Source organism: Chelonoidis abingdonii, chromosome 4 (genome assembly GCF_003597395.2).
Source record: "Chelonoidis abingdonii isolate Lonesome George chromosome 4, CheloAbing_2.0, whole genome shotgun sequence".
NCBI lineage: Eukaryota > Metazoa > Chordata > Testudines > Testudinidae > Chelonoidis > Chelonoidis abingdonii.
Window position 1 is genome coordinate 16,765,435 of NC_133772.1, and position 12,022 is coordinate 16,777,456.

A 12,022-nucleotide genomic window follows, 5' to 3' on the forward strand; every position below is an offset into this window, starting at 1 on the left:
GTCAGGGGATTGAACACTTGAGGGTGTCCCCCTCCCCAGATTGCTAGAGGGGGCTCTCTCTACCCACAGCCCAAGAGAACCTGTGCCTTCTTTAGTGCTTGGACTCAGGACTGCAGTCTGCTCAACTTCACTGACCCTGAAAATGCATGCACAGCACAGGCTTATCTCAGCTGCCATTTGGGATTTCTTCAGGGTTGCATCTGTCCTGAAGCTGGACTGGGGAGACCAGGAAGCTCACAACAGCCTACCTACCGCAGTCCTTTGATGCACCCTGTTTCTTAAACCATAAGCTCTGAGGGGCAAGGGCAGAGGCTCTTTTTGTGGGGCCTTTGGGCATGAATGCAACACAATTAGATAAACACTCTACCTAAGCGGGGGGCGGGGGGGCAGGGGTCACTAGAAGCACAAGGATGTAGATGGGCAAATTGGGAAGCAGGGACTAGGGCAGGGTATGCTGCTAGGAACTGTCCACTGTTGGAATTGTTCACCCCATCCCCTTCCCTTCTCTCTGAATGCAACATGGAAAGTTTCAGTCCCTCTGATGCGCCAACTCCCTCCATAAGCAATAGGACAGCAGAGATCCCACAGAACCAAACCCCCAAGGCAAAGACTCGCCCTGGGGCATTCCCAGAAACACAGGCAGCATCATGTTAGTGCAGGAGAACCAGGGACAGAGACAGAAAGGGAAGCCAGCCAGCTAAGTTAGCATCACAACCACCCAGGCTGAGCAACACACCCAGAGCAGACCCAAGCAGCACATGGGGAAGTGGGGAGCTGTAGCTACTGTTTTCCAGGAAACCCCTGCTCCTTTCACTGCTACCACACCTCCTCTTGTTTGTTCATCCTCCTTTTGAATCTTTTTAATAAGCCAAAGTCCCAATCCCACACGCTGTCCCATGCAGATGGATCTCAGCACCCATAGCGGTCCAGCCAAGCAGAACAGCGTGCAGAATCTAGACTTTTGACTGTAGATTCTCTGAGGCAGGGATGGACTTTGTGATCCCTGCCTGACCAGTCAGTCCCCAGAACAGGGCTCTGATCCCTGACTGGGGTCTCTAGGTGCTTTCATGAATCAGGGACCACAACCTGACTGTGCTGGGCCCTAAACACACATGGATGACCAACAAATTGCTTGTTTAGGGGAAGGAACTCTAATTGGCCATTATTACTTTTCAGGGTCCACCTTAAAAAAGTAGGCCGACCTCAGGGATATAGAGTCTGCCTCCTCCTAACCTTAAAACGAGAGACCCCTTAAGGAAGCCCTGCAATAGGTCATTGGTATGGGATGAGGGGGCAACTCTAGGTCATGGCTTGGTGCTACAGAAGAAAGCGCATCTGTCCACCCATCTAGTTGCTTTGCCAACCCCCACCCCACGCAGGCATGCAGGAGCCTCTCTAGTGGAGCCGTTACTCATCTATCATTAAGGGCGTTAAAGCTTCCTGCGGGAGGAGGTACGCGATGGCAGATCCAATTAAACAGACCCCTGCTGATTAATAGTGTGTTGGGGTAGGGGAGATTATTTTTCCTATTTTTTTTTCCCTTTCATAGCAAATAACATCTTCTGAAAAGAGCTAAGAGGTTAAGAGAAAGGCAGCTAATTAATCCTGGAATTGCAGAATCCATAATTACCCCTGGAGGATCCTGCAGGGCACCTATCATTATCTCCCCAGATTTCCTTCCTCCTCCGAACTGGAGCGCCAGGGATTCCTCTCAGCAGGTTTGGGGGGGGAGATAAGAGAAGAGAAGAGAGAAAAAAAAAAAAAAACAGATTCCTGGAGGAGGAAAGAGTCCGCTCACACTCACACGGCTCTACTCTGCACTGCAGCCCAGTGGCGTGGAACCGTGGTCCTAGAGGGCAGGGCACCAAACTGGGAGTCAGGAGACCTGGCTCTGCCACGGACCTGCTGGGTGACCTTAAGCAAGTCCTGTTCCCGCGCCCCCCCCCGCCCCCGCCCCAATCTTCTTTGTCAGTTCATCTTTGACTGCAAGCTCTCCAGGGCAGGGAGAGGTACACTGCGGCCCTGAGCTCAGCTGGGACTCTTAGCTAGGAAGGACAGAACCGGGGCATGCCCAGGAAATATGCTCCCACTGTGCATCCAGGTGTAGCCGGGATGGATCAAAAGCAGTTTTCAGTCTCCTTTAAGGACTGCCACCCTCTCATCTGGGAGTCTAGGTGCAAGCTCAGCCTGGACACACTTTGACCCATGAAGGCTACAGCTTCACACTGCCCGGTGACACTCTTACGTATGCCAGGTTCACCCTAATGGGGGGAGTGGAAAGACCACCACAGCAGGTTTGCCCCAACCATGCAGATAGCAAATCAGGGGACACTAAGGTAACACCCATCTAGCCATGTCATTCCAGGTCATGTCATTACATGTCAAAGGCCCAATCCAGCCAGTCCCCTCTCGGACGTTAAATATTAAAGCTGGAAACTACTAAATGTACATGCTTAGGGTGCTCTGTGGAGCCAGACAAATGGTCCCAGAGCCCCTGCCAGGGACAGAAAGACCCCCATGAGGTGAGGTGACCCTCCTGAATCTCCTACCAGCCCCACCGTGGCCAAGGAATGAAGGAGGAAAGCCTGAAGAAAGCTCCAACAGCAGCGCTCTAACAAGCATCTAATGACTCTGGCATTATTCAGCCGACTGTCCCTAACTCTCCTAATTAGTTTCCAGAGCCTTTAGGCACCAAAGGGGGAAGCTGGACTTTCCCAGGGTCCCTTCCTCGGAAGGGAGAGTAAGGTGGAGGGTGACAACGGGAGGGAAAGGCAGTGGGGAAGACCAGAAGAAGGCTGCAAACAGCCCAAACACTCAGTTGCTGGCAGCCGAGTGCAGAGATGCCACCGAACAAGGCTGCATCCTTCCACCTAGTACGGGTCATGTGAAGCAGGGGGTGGACAAGAGGGGCAGGGATTCTGTTCCCCAACTGACCCCTCAATAGCCCAAAGGAAGTGGGGAAAGTCCCCAACAGGTGAGTCTTCATTGGTATCAGAGGGTTCCTAGCACATCTGTCCCCCAATTCAGGTAGGATTAGGGGTGGAACCATCAAGAGGTGGTTGTTCAACCAGTGGGTCCCTGAGCTGGACAGGCCCGAGACCTGGGATTCAACTGTCCCAGAGCTCTAGGGGTTGGGTGAGACCCAGAGTCTGGATTCTGATGAATCCACCGTCATCATTTTGCAATAGCCACACGTGGCAAGCCCTAGGGGAAAAGGACCCATCTCTACCCTCTGCATCACCACCACCACCATGCCTCCCATGACCAGCAATCCCCTTCTTCCTGCCCTGGGCTTCCTCTATACAGTTCTGCCAACAGGCCTCACTCCCAACCTGCTGCTCCCCTCTGCTATTGCCTTCTTGTGTCTCCCCCTGCACCATCCTGTCCAGCCATGCCAGTGCCTCTTGGCCCCAGTTCCCTGCTATTCCAGTCCTGGGATACCTGCTGAGCAGAAACAGCCAACAGTGTTGCCTTGTGATAAGCCACAGAGCAACTGTCATCCTGGCAAGTGAATGTAAACTCCTCCCTTGAATTCACCATCATAAGCAAGCTTTAAATCCAGCTCTCCAGGGCTAAGTGCCCTGGGCTGGGGCTAGGAAAAAAGAGGGGGTTGGAGGAGGTGTCCTCCAGATGGGCATCTGTTTAGCAGAGGAGTATGGCAAGTGAAGGCTTTCTGTATGTCAAGAGGAGACTAGGAAATAAGCCCCAAGAGGCCTACGCTAAAACGCCTCTGCATTAAACTGGCCTTGATACCCTCTGGAGGAGCAGGGTCACAGCCTTTGAACCCATCTCTGCACCTGATCATGCCCCAGCCCAGCCACATCTGCAAGTGTAGGGGCAGGGATAGGACAGAAGCGTGGGAACATTTAAAGGTCGGGTAAGCTGAGGAAGGGTGGGTGCTGGCTGGGCAGGTACCCAGTGGATGTAACGAAGGGCTGGCAGCTGTGCCACAGCCCCACTGGCAAGGCTGGGTTTTATGCAACCTGCTGCAGAGGCATCAAAAATGGGAGATGGAGATTTAAAGCCAAAAGAATCCTTTCAAAGGAGGGGAAGAGGAATAAAGGGCGGGGGAGAGAGAGGAGCAGGGGGTCTGCTGACACGAGAGCCAGCACAGCAGCAGGCTCCTTCCTTTCTACACCTGGGTTGAGGGGAACAGGATCCAGGGAAGGGTGAGATTCGGTCCCCCTAAAAATCATTGTTATGTACCCCCCACAATATACCTACACAACCCCCTTTCCATCCCCATTAAAACCTCTTCTCAGCAGACTCCTGCCCCAGCCGCACCCCAATCATTCCCACCCCATCGCCCTCCCCAGCATAGTCACAGTCTGTGTGCAGCCAAGTGAGAAAGGAGAGAGAGAGGGAGGAGGGAGGCAGGGAAGTGTGTACGGAGGGAGTGAGTGTGGGGGTGTGGAACAGAGAGAGAGAGAGAGAGAGAGAGAGAGAGAAAGAGAAGCTGGCAGGAGCAGGAGGAGGGAGCAGCTGATGAGAAATGATGGAGCTGATGCAGTGCTGCAGACAAACCTGCCCGGAATAATAAACGGCTGCATTACACCTCCAGCACGGCAGAGGGAGAAGACACTTACTGGCATCAGGGAGACAGGGCATCCCTCCCAGGGGCGGAAAAGCAAGAGTCAAGCAGGTAGAGGCGCGGCTGATGGCATCCAAGCACCATCTCTCCACTGCAGGGACCATCCCAGAATGGCCAGTGGGATCTGGGGCCCAGACCTCTTCCTAGGAATGAAAGGCATTCCCATGTGAGAGAAAGGGAAGCGACACCTGGGGAGGAGCAGGTGAGGGTGTGAGGCTGGTGAGGGCAGCCAGAGAAGTCCTCCTCTCTAAAACAAACAGTCAGGCCCAGCCTTAACATCCAGTAAGTATCTGTCAAGGGGGGAGCATTTTCCCCCTCCTCTCTAGACAGGGCTCTCTGTGGCCTGCAATTACAGGACACTGTTTTATTTGCCTCTCTCCACAGCTCAGAGACTTTGGTGCAGCTCCCCATGCCGCTACTAGAGACTTCACTCCTCATGAAGACCTATGTCCCCTATCGGGGGAGAAGGGCCTAGCTCCCAGACCTGGGACGGCGGAGATCAGTGGCCAGCACGGGCTGGATGATTGGCCTGGGGCTGGACTGAAGCAGCGGCTGCTCAGGCTGGAGAGGTCCAAAGCTGGGCAGCTAAAAAGATGGAGGCATCCAAAAGCCACTGACTCCTTTTGATAAAGATGGTCTAAAAACAAAATAAGTTGTTGGCTCCCTGTCCTGGGCTCCAGGTCTGCAGATCCCAGCCCAACTCTGTCCTCTCCTGGAGTCTTTGGAAAGGGTTGTACGCAGCATTGTCTTCCAAGACAATGGTCCAGGCCAGCATTTCCCTGTATCTCCCCCAGAGTGTCACTCAGGGAGAGGGTTCCCTTGCTCATACCCAATACGTCAGCCAACATGGCTTACCTGGGATGCTCACAGGTACTTGTAAGTCCCAAAATGGATTCTTGCCCTGGCTGAGGGAATTACTAGGTCATCTCCTGGAGCTGGCAGATTTCTCTTTGCTCTCAAGGTAGCAAGGTGCTCTTGGTGGGGGAAGGGGGAAGTCAGGAACAAGCTGTTGAGCTCTGACCACCCTACCTACTGCCCTTTCACGACTAAGGAGAAAGATGCACACAACTTATTTGTCAGGGTGGAGACACCCAGGTCTGGAGAAATGCTGGGATCAGCCTGCAGGGCTCAGTGTGGACACAGCCAGTGGAAGCTGCACATCTGGGAGGGGGTCCGAATTACCTTGATTTTGCTTTTTTTCCTTCTCCCCCCACGTTGCCTTGCCTTGCCAATCTTGGCTCTCCATGCTGGGAAGGCGCCCTGTCTTGGCACAGGCCCATTTCCAGCAACTAGCAGAAGGTGTTCCAATGCTACAGCCTTGAATGCAGCGTAAGCTTCTAGCCAGATTACATAGATAGGGATTATCTTTCCCAGAGACCAAGGCAATTAAAGCAGACCCAGCCAGACAGAGATCGTGGTTCTAGAGATCAAGCACAGTTGATTATTCACTTCAGCGTCGGACAGGAGCGTGTAGCGGGCGGTATACAGGCCCAGCCATCTCCATGGTTCACTCCTCAGTGGGGAAGAGGATAGGAATTCCAGTTTTCATCCCTATCACCCCCTCTCCCCTACCCTCCACTCCCTGACCTCCCACACTCTGAGTTCCAAGATTAAATAGCATCTCATCAGCTCAGATTCTGAGTCCTCCTGGGTATTTCCCCACCTGTCTGCAGACAGATATCAAAGCTGTGATTCGGGATCCAAGGGAGGAAGAAAGGCCATTTGACACCAGGATCAGGACCATTCTCCCACATTGTGCTGCTGGGAGATCAGGATCGAGTTCATTGCTTCGAGGACAGAAGGGCTGGTGAAGCAAGGAAGGATCATGCCCCACTTAAAATGAACCAGGCTGCTGCCTTCAGAGCCCAATTTCAACCTTCCCCAAGTTTCTCCTGCGAGTAACAGGTTGGCTTCCAAGTCCTTCTATGAAACCATTTGCTCCTCTTACTCCTACAAGGAAATTAAAGGAACAAAGTCAGTGAGAAAGACCAGGCCCATGCGGCATTGGGACCCCGTCCCTTCCACTCAGTGAGGCAGCTGCCTGGCACATTTCAATGTCCCCACAGCTAGATTACTGCATGAGCCCACAATAGCCCTGATGTCAAGGCTCTGTAGAGGAACTCAGCTCCAGCACCGGAAGCTCCTCATGGTGGACGCCCCCGCCCCCTTTTACTGGAGAGTCTCACCCCAGTCTGCTATGGCAGCAGCTGCTTGTTTTCTCCAGCCATGGTGACAGGGTGTTATAAACACTGGCTTTGCTGTAGGTTGCTATGGCAAACTCAATGTAAAGCTTTGTCACAGGATGCTATTTATGCCACCAAATGGAAAAAAAGTGTCCCAGTTTGGGGTTTAAGATTAAAAAGAAGAAAAAAAAATCTTTAAAAGCCCAGCTCTTAACATCGCTACAGGACCACAGCCGGGGATAGCGGAGCTCAGCCAAGAATGAGGGAGGAGGAAGGAGAAAGAGATCCAAAGCGGGGGAAGATGCTCACAGAGGGGCACAAGAAAAAAGAAAAAAAGGCCCATTTGGAGAACAAACCGAACCAGGTGCCCAAAAGCACCCTGGGTAAATAAACCCAGTTGGGGGGCATGGGAATCAGGGCCACTTCATGCAGCGTGAGCTCTACTCACACCTCCTTTAATTAACACTCAGCACCGGGCTGGCTCTGACCGTGAGGCTGCAGGGCTGACTCACCTCCGCAGAAGCGATTCAGGAAGGGGAGAGGAATAAATACAAAAAAAAAAAAAAGCCCCAAAAAAGCTAAAGTGACTTTGTGATGCCACAGAGGGAAAACAGATGTGTTAAGTGCTACCTCTGGGGGGTTATTTGTAGATCAGAACATACCACGTGGGTGCAGCAGCTCTGACTCCATGTTCACATGGGTGTAGATGTCAGAGCACTTGACTGGATCCTTAGCTCCTCTGTTATTGCACTTGAGGCAGGGTTGAAGTGGGGCTTCCTGTATTTTGGGGCCCTGTGCTAAATCAGAGCAGCATCAGGGCTGTTCTAATTTGTACAGTTTCTCATGGACCCCTGTGGGCCTGGGGAAGCAAAGCACTCTGGTCATATCCCAATACACCTCCTACATCCAGCAGCATGGCTTGGAGCAGAGCCAGCACAAGCTCTCAACAGCCAGGGAGGCTGTCTGCACAAGGGGGGCATTTCCACCCACTCTAAGGCCCCTTTACACTACCAGGATGGCATAAAGGAACCCAGGCATAACAGGGAATCAGGCCTATATACTGCTGAGATTTTCCTGCATAAATTTGTGCTCCAGTGCAGTCCAGCTGCCTCTGGGAACCACTGCTAGCTGCAAGACAAAAATGCATTCCCTTCATTCTCATGGTGCGCTCTTCCCTATAACGATAGGCAACCCTGCCGGCTGCTCCCGCATTTACAGTGAGTCACAATAAATGGGGTTCCCCGCCCCAATTCTTTACCCCTCCATCATGCTATGGCAACCATCTGTTCACATACACACACACAGACCACTCCCCAGACAGTTAAGAGGCCAGCAGAGTGCTGACAGATGAAATTAGTTTATAAAGCAGCATAGTGCAGATTAGAGTTTTGGAAAGAAATTTATCTTGGCAGGATAATGGAGGTTTGTTTTAAAACAAAAAAAGAAAAGCTGGCCAAGTGGGATAAGCCACTCAAACTGGCGCAGCTGCCTTCCCCCCACCCCAGGCTGCGATGGAGAAGCCCCGTTCATCTCCTTGAGGGAAGAAGGCAGAGGAATGATGGGCTATTGCAGGAGAGGAGAATGAGACCTGCTTCTAACCAATGGAGTGGGGACAAGGAAATTCCAGTTTAGTCCCCCATCACTTAAACATGCAGGTGTGGCGAACTGGGAAGGTTCTTAATGTTTTCTCTGAATACGGTGTTGGTGCCTCAGTGTCCCCTGTGCAGTTCTTAAGTATCTAGGTGGTGGAATAAGGGTGTGTGATTGCTAGAGAGCCAAGGGCCAGTGCACCTAAATGCCTGACCATCTGTCTCCTAGCAACTGATGGCCTGGGCCCCTCCTCTGCAAAGGTGTCAACTGAAGGTGTTGGAGACAAAGAGATCAGGTGATCTCCTGGCCCAGGAAAGGGACTGAGCAGAGAGGAGGCGCTGGAGGGGGTTTTGGAGTCTGGGAGCAGGCTGGACGAGGAGTGAAGTACAGTGGAGGTGTGTCTTCAACTGCCCCCAGATGACCCGGCCTAAGGGCCGGCTCGCGGTACCTACAAGTTTGCGTTTTAGACCTTCCTGTCATAAAATAAACCTCTGTTTTACTGGCTGGCTGAGAGTCACATCTGACTGCGAAGTGGGGGTGCAGGACCCTGTGGCTTCCCCTGGACCCCGCTGGGGCGGGCTCGCTGTGGGAAGCGCATGGAGGGACAGAGGATGCTGAATGCTCCAAGGAGAGACCCAGGAGGTGAAGACATGTGAGCTTCTTGCCCTGAACGAGTCTGCTCCAAGGGAGAGGAGGCTCCCCAAAGTCCTGACTGGCTTGGTGGGGAACAGTTCCAGAGCATCACCCGGTGACTCCGTGACACCAGGTGCTTCTCACATGCTAATGAACGTATTCTCCTTCCACTCATGAGGCAGGGCAAGGCTATTCTCCCCACTGTACTCATGGGGAAACTGAGGCCCAGAGTGACCTGCCCAAAAGTCACCCAGGGAGTCTGGGCAGAGCTGGGAACTGAATGCAGGCCAGTGTCTTAAGCCCCAAACCAGCCTTCCTCTCCTGACAGTCCCCAGCCTATCTGGTCCGGCAGATATTGAGCAATTTGACACCAGAGAGCATAGATAAGCTGAAGTTGATAAAGGGAGAGAGCTGACCCATTGTCCCTCAGCTGCCACACACCAGGCCTAGTCCCCAGAGACTGAGCAGGGTGTTAAAGGAGCAGATGAAGAGCACAAAAACTTCGCCGAGACATGGCGAAGGAGGTGGCAAGGGAGTCTACCAGACCAGATCCATCCCTACTTCACATCGGCGTCCCTAGTTCATCTGGACCTTAAAGGCTTACTTTGAGGGTTTGGGAGGAGCTGAACATACACCAACACATCCACCCTTCCTTCCCCCACACACCTGAGTGCCCGGATGGTGGCACACACCGCAAACTCCCAGCAACACCCCTGGCACCTGTGACACACCGACTGGCTGCAGTCCCACATGGGTCCAGCATGCACGTGTATGTGTTGGGGGTGGAGAAGGGGTGAGGTTAACTTCTCCGGGGCGGGCCAGCAATGCCAATGGCTTTCAGGGCCCTGGCCAAGGAGGCTCAGCAGGTTACTTATTAGTGACACTGGATGGGTTATAAGAGGAGCAGAGAAGGTGACTCATGGCTACAAACCACAGATTTAGTGGAAGGAGGGAGGGGTTATCTGGAGCCTGGCTCCCAGGGCACTGGGGTTGCTAAGAAGCGGGGTGGATTGGCTCAGGTATATGGTGGAGATGGGAATATGAGGAAAGGAGCAGTCTACAGATGCTGGGGGCAGGATCTCTCCTTCAACCTTGCTCACAACCAACCAAGAAAGGGACACCTGGCTTGGAACCAAGACAGCCATTTAATGCAGCCCACGGAGAATGCAGCAAAAGTCACCCATTGCCAGGACTTGCTGCTGCCGCCACCACTTAAGGGCACAGGCAGCAGAGAGATTGGTAATCCTGGGTGGAGACCAGCAATACCAAACTGAGAGGGGATGGAGAGAGGGAGGTGGCAGAGAGTAGGAAGAAGCAGGAAATTGAGGGAGAGACAGGAGGGGGAAGACACTCCCTCACCTACCCCACCCCAAGAACATGTCAGCTTAGCCCCCAATAGCCCATCAACTCCTCATCCACAGAGCTGGGATCTCCCTCTTCCAGACATCCCTTGGAGTCTGTTTCCTCCCAGCAACACTGCTTCAGAGCAGCCCGTTTGTGGCAGCATCTCAGACACCGGGGAGATGTGGAGGAACTTGGCAGTCCCCTGTCGCAGGTGCCTCCACCAATGCTGCTGCCAGGGAAGCAAATCCACCCCAGTGCAACACAGCTGTGTGTCAGTGGGGAACCCCCTGAAGACCTCCCCCACCCACCAATGAGCACAGGCTTGGCTGGCTTGCCCGGGAAAGCACCCTCTCAGCTCTGTGGCCACTGTGGGGTAAGGCAGCAGCTATGCATGTCACTGGTTCTCAGGGGAACGGGTTCCTATTCCAGGAGCATAGGAAATGTGAGGGTTACAATAAGGGGAAGCCAGGAGAGAACAGCACCTCCTTTCCCTGCTGAATTCCTAAACACCCCCCCTCATGCCATGGCTGGGTGACAGTCTCCCCCATCTGGTTCCTATCTGCATTGACCATTATGGGACCAGCATCCCAGCTCCTATCCTTCTGGAGTGGCGATCTCATCTGTTATCCTAAAGCCACCTGGCCATTTAGACTGCAACTGGGGTAAAACTAGCTCCCGTGCATCCCCTGCCAATTCATCTAACACCATTTACATAGCACCAGGGATTGCCAAAGGCTTCAAAGACAGGTCAGCATCAGCCCTATTTTATAGAAAGGGAAACTGGGGCACAGCAACTTGCTCCCGTGCTCAAGGCAGGAACACAATCTCCAGGCCCTGGCTCTAACCACTAGGCCCTAGAGTCCTCCCAAGTGCCTTCCTTTGGCTAGCTTTTCAGCAGCATTCGCTGCAAAGGGCACTGCTAGCTAGGCCGGTGTGTTTGTGCAGGCCTCCATGCTTCTGACTTTTCCTGAATGGAAACAGAGCATATATTCTGTCCCCTTCACACACAGCATTGCATCCTCACCCACCACCAGCAGCGGAGCCCTGGGAAGTCGGAACAAAAGCAACTAGAAAATGGATTGCATTACCATTCCCCAGCTCTCACATAGCGCTGACGCCCACACTCCTCCCTGCCAGCCAGCACTCACTCTGATGAGCCCGGACTCCGGAGCAAGCAGGGAAGAGAACACAGCTATTGGGAGCAGTGCAGAGAGTGTGCTTGCTCTCTACCTTCCAGATGGTGCAAAACTGGAATAAGCCACACCCTGCTCCGCCCAAGCTCTATCCTCTATTGCCAGCCAGCTGTCCCTCTCCCCGCATTCACAGCTCTCCTGCCCTTTGGAGGTGGGCATGAAAATCGTGTATCAGTGCCCGAGTTACTGCTCTCACATGTATGTGCTAGTGCATAGGTCTCCAGAGCAGGGAGGAGTGGTGCTTGTGAACATCAGCATCTACACATCCACTGTCGATTGTGTCCATAAGTACTGGTTGGTGGGGTGTGGGGGTGCTGGATGCTCAATGCTGAGGGATTCAATATCCATGTGTGTCGGTCATGCATGCACACTGCAGGCACATACATATGCACACGTGGGGGTTGCAGTGCTGCATCTGCTGAACACGTGTGTGTCAGTCGCATCTGTGTGTTGGTGCCCGGGACCATGCCTGTCTGTGTGCTAGTCAG

At 53.2% G+C, this 12,022-nt stretch overlaps 1 protein-coding gene across 5 annotated transcripts in view; it reads right to left on the reverse strand.

The window, feature by feature from the left end:
- ATP2B4 (ATPase plasma membrane Ca2+ transporting 4) overlaps positions 1-12,022 on the reverse strand; it is a 106,749-nt gene that overhangs the window by 56,550 nt on the left and 38,177 nt on the right. The window contains exon 1 of one of the 5 annotated variants that reach the window (XM_032785817.2): positions 4,587-4,775. The exons of the other annotated variants lie outside the window; for them this stretch is intronic. The gene's annotated coding sequence lies outside the window, so the exon portion shown is untranslated. Of the gene's footprint in view, positions 1-4,586; positions 4,776-12,022 lie in introns of those variants that run through there. 5 annotated transcript variants of the gene reach the window in all.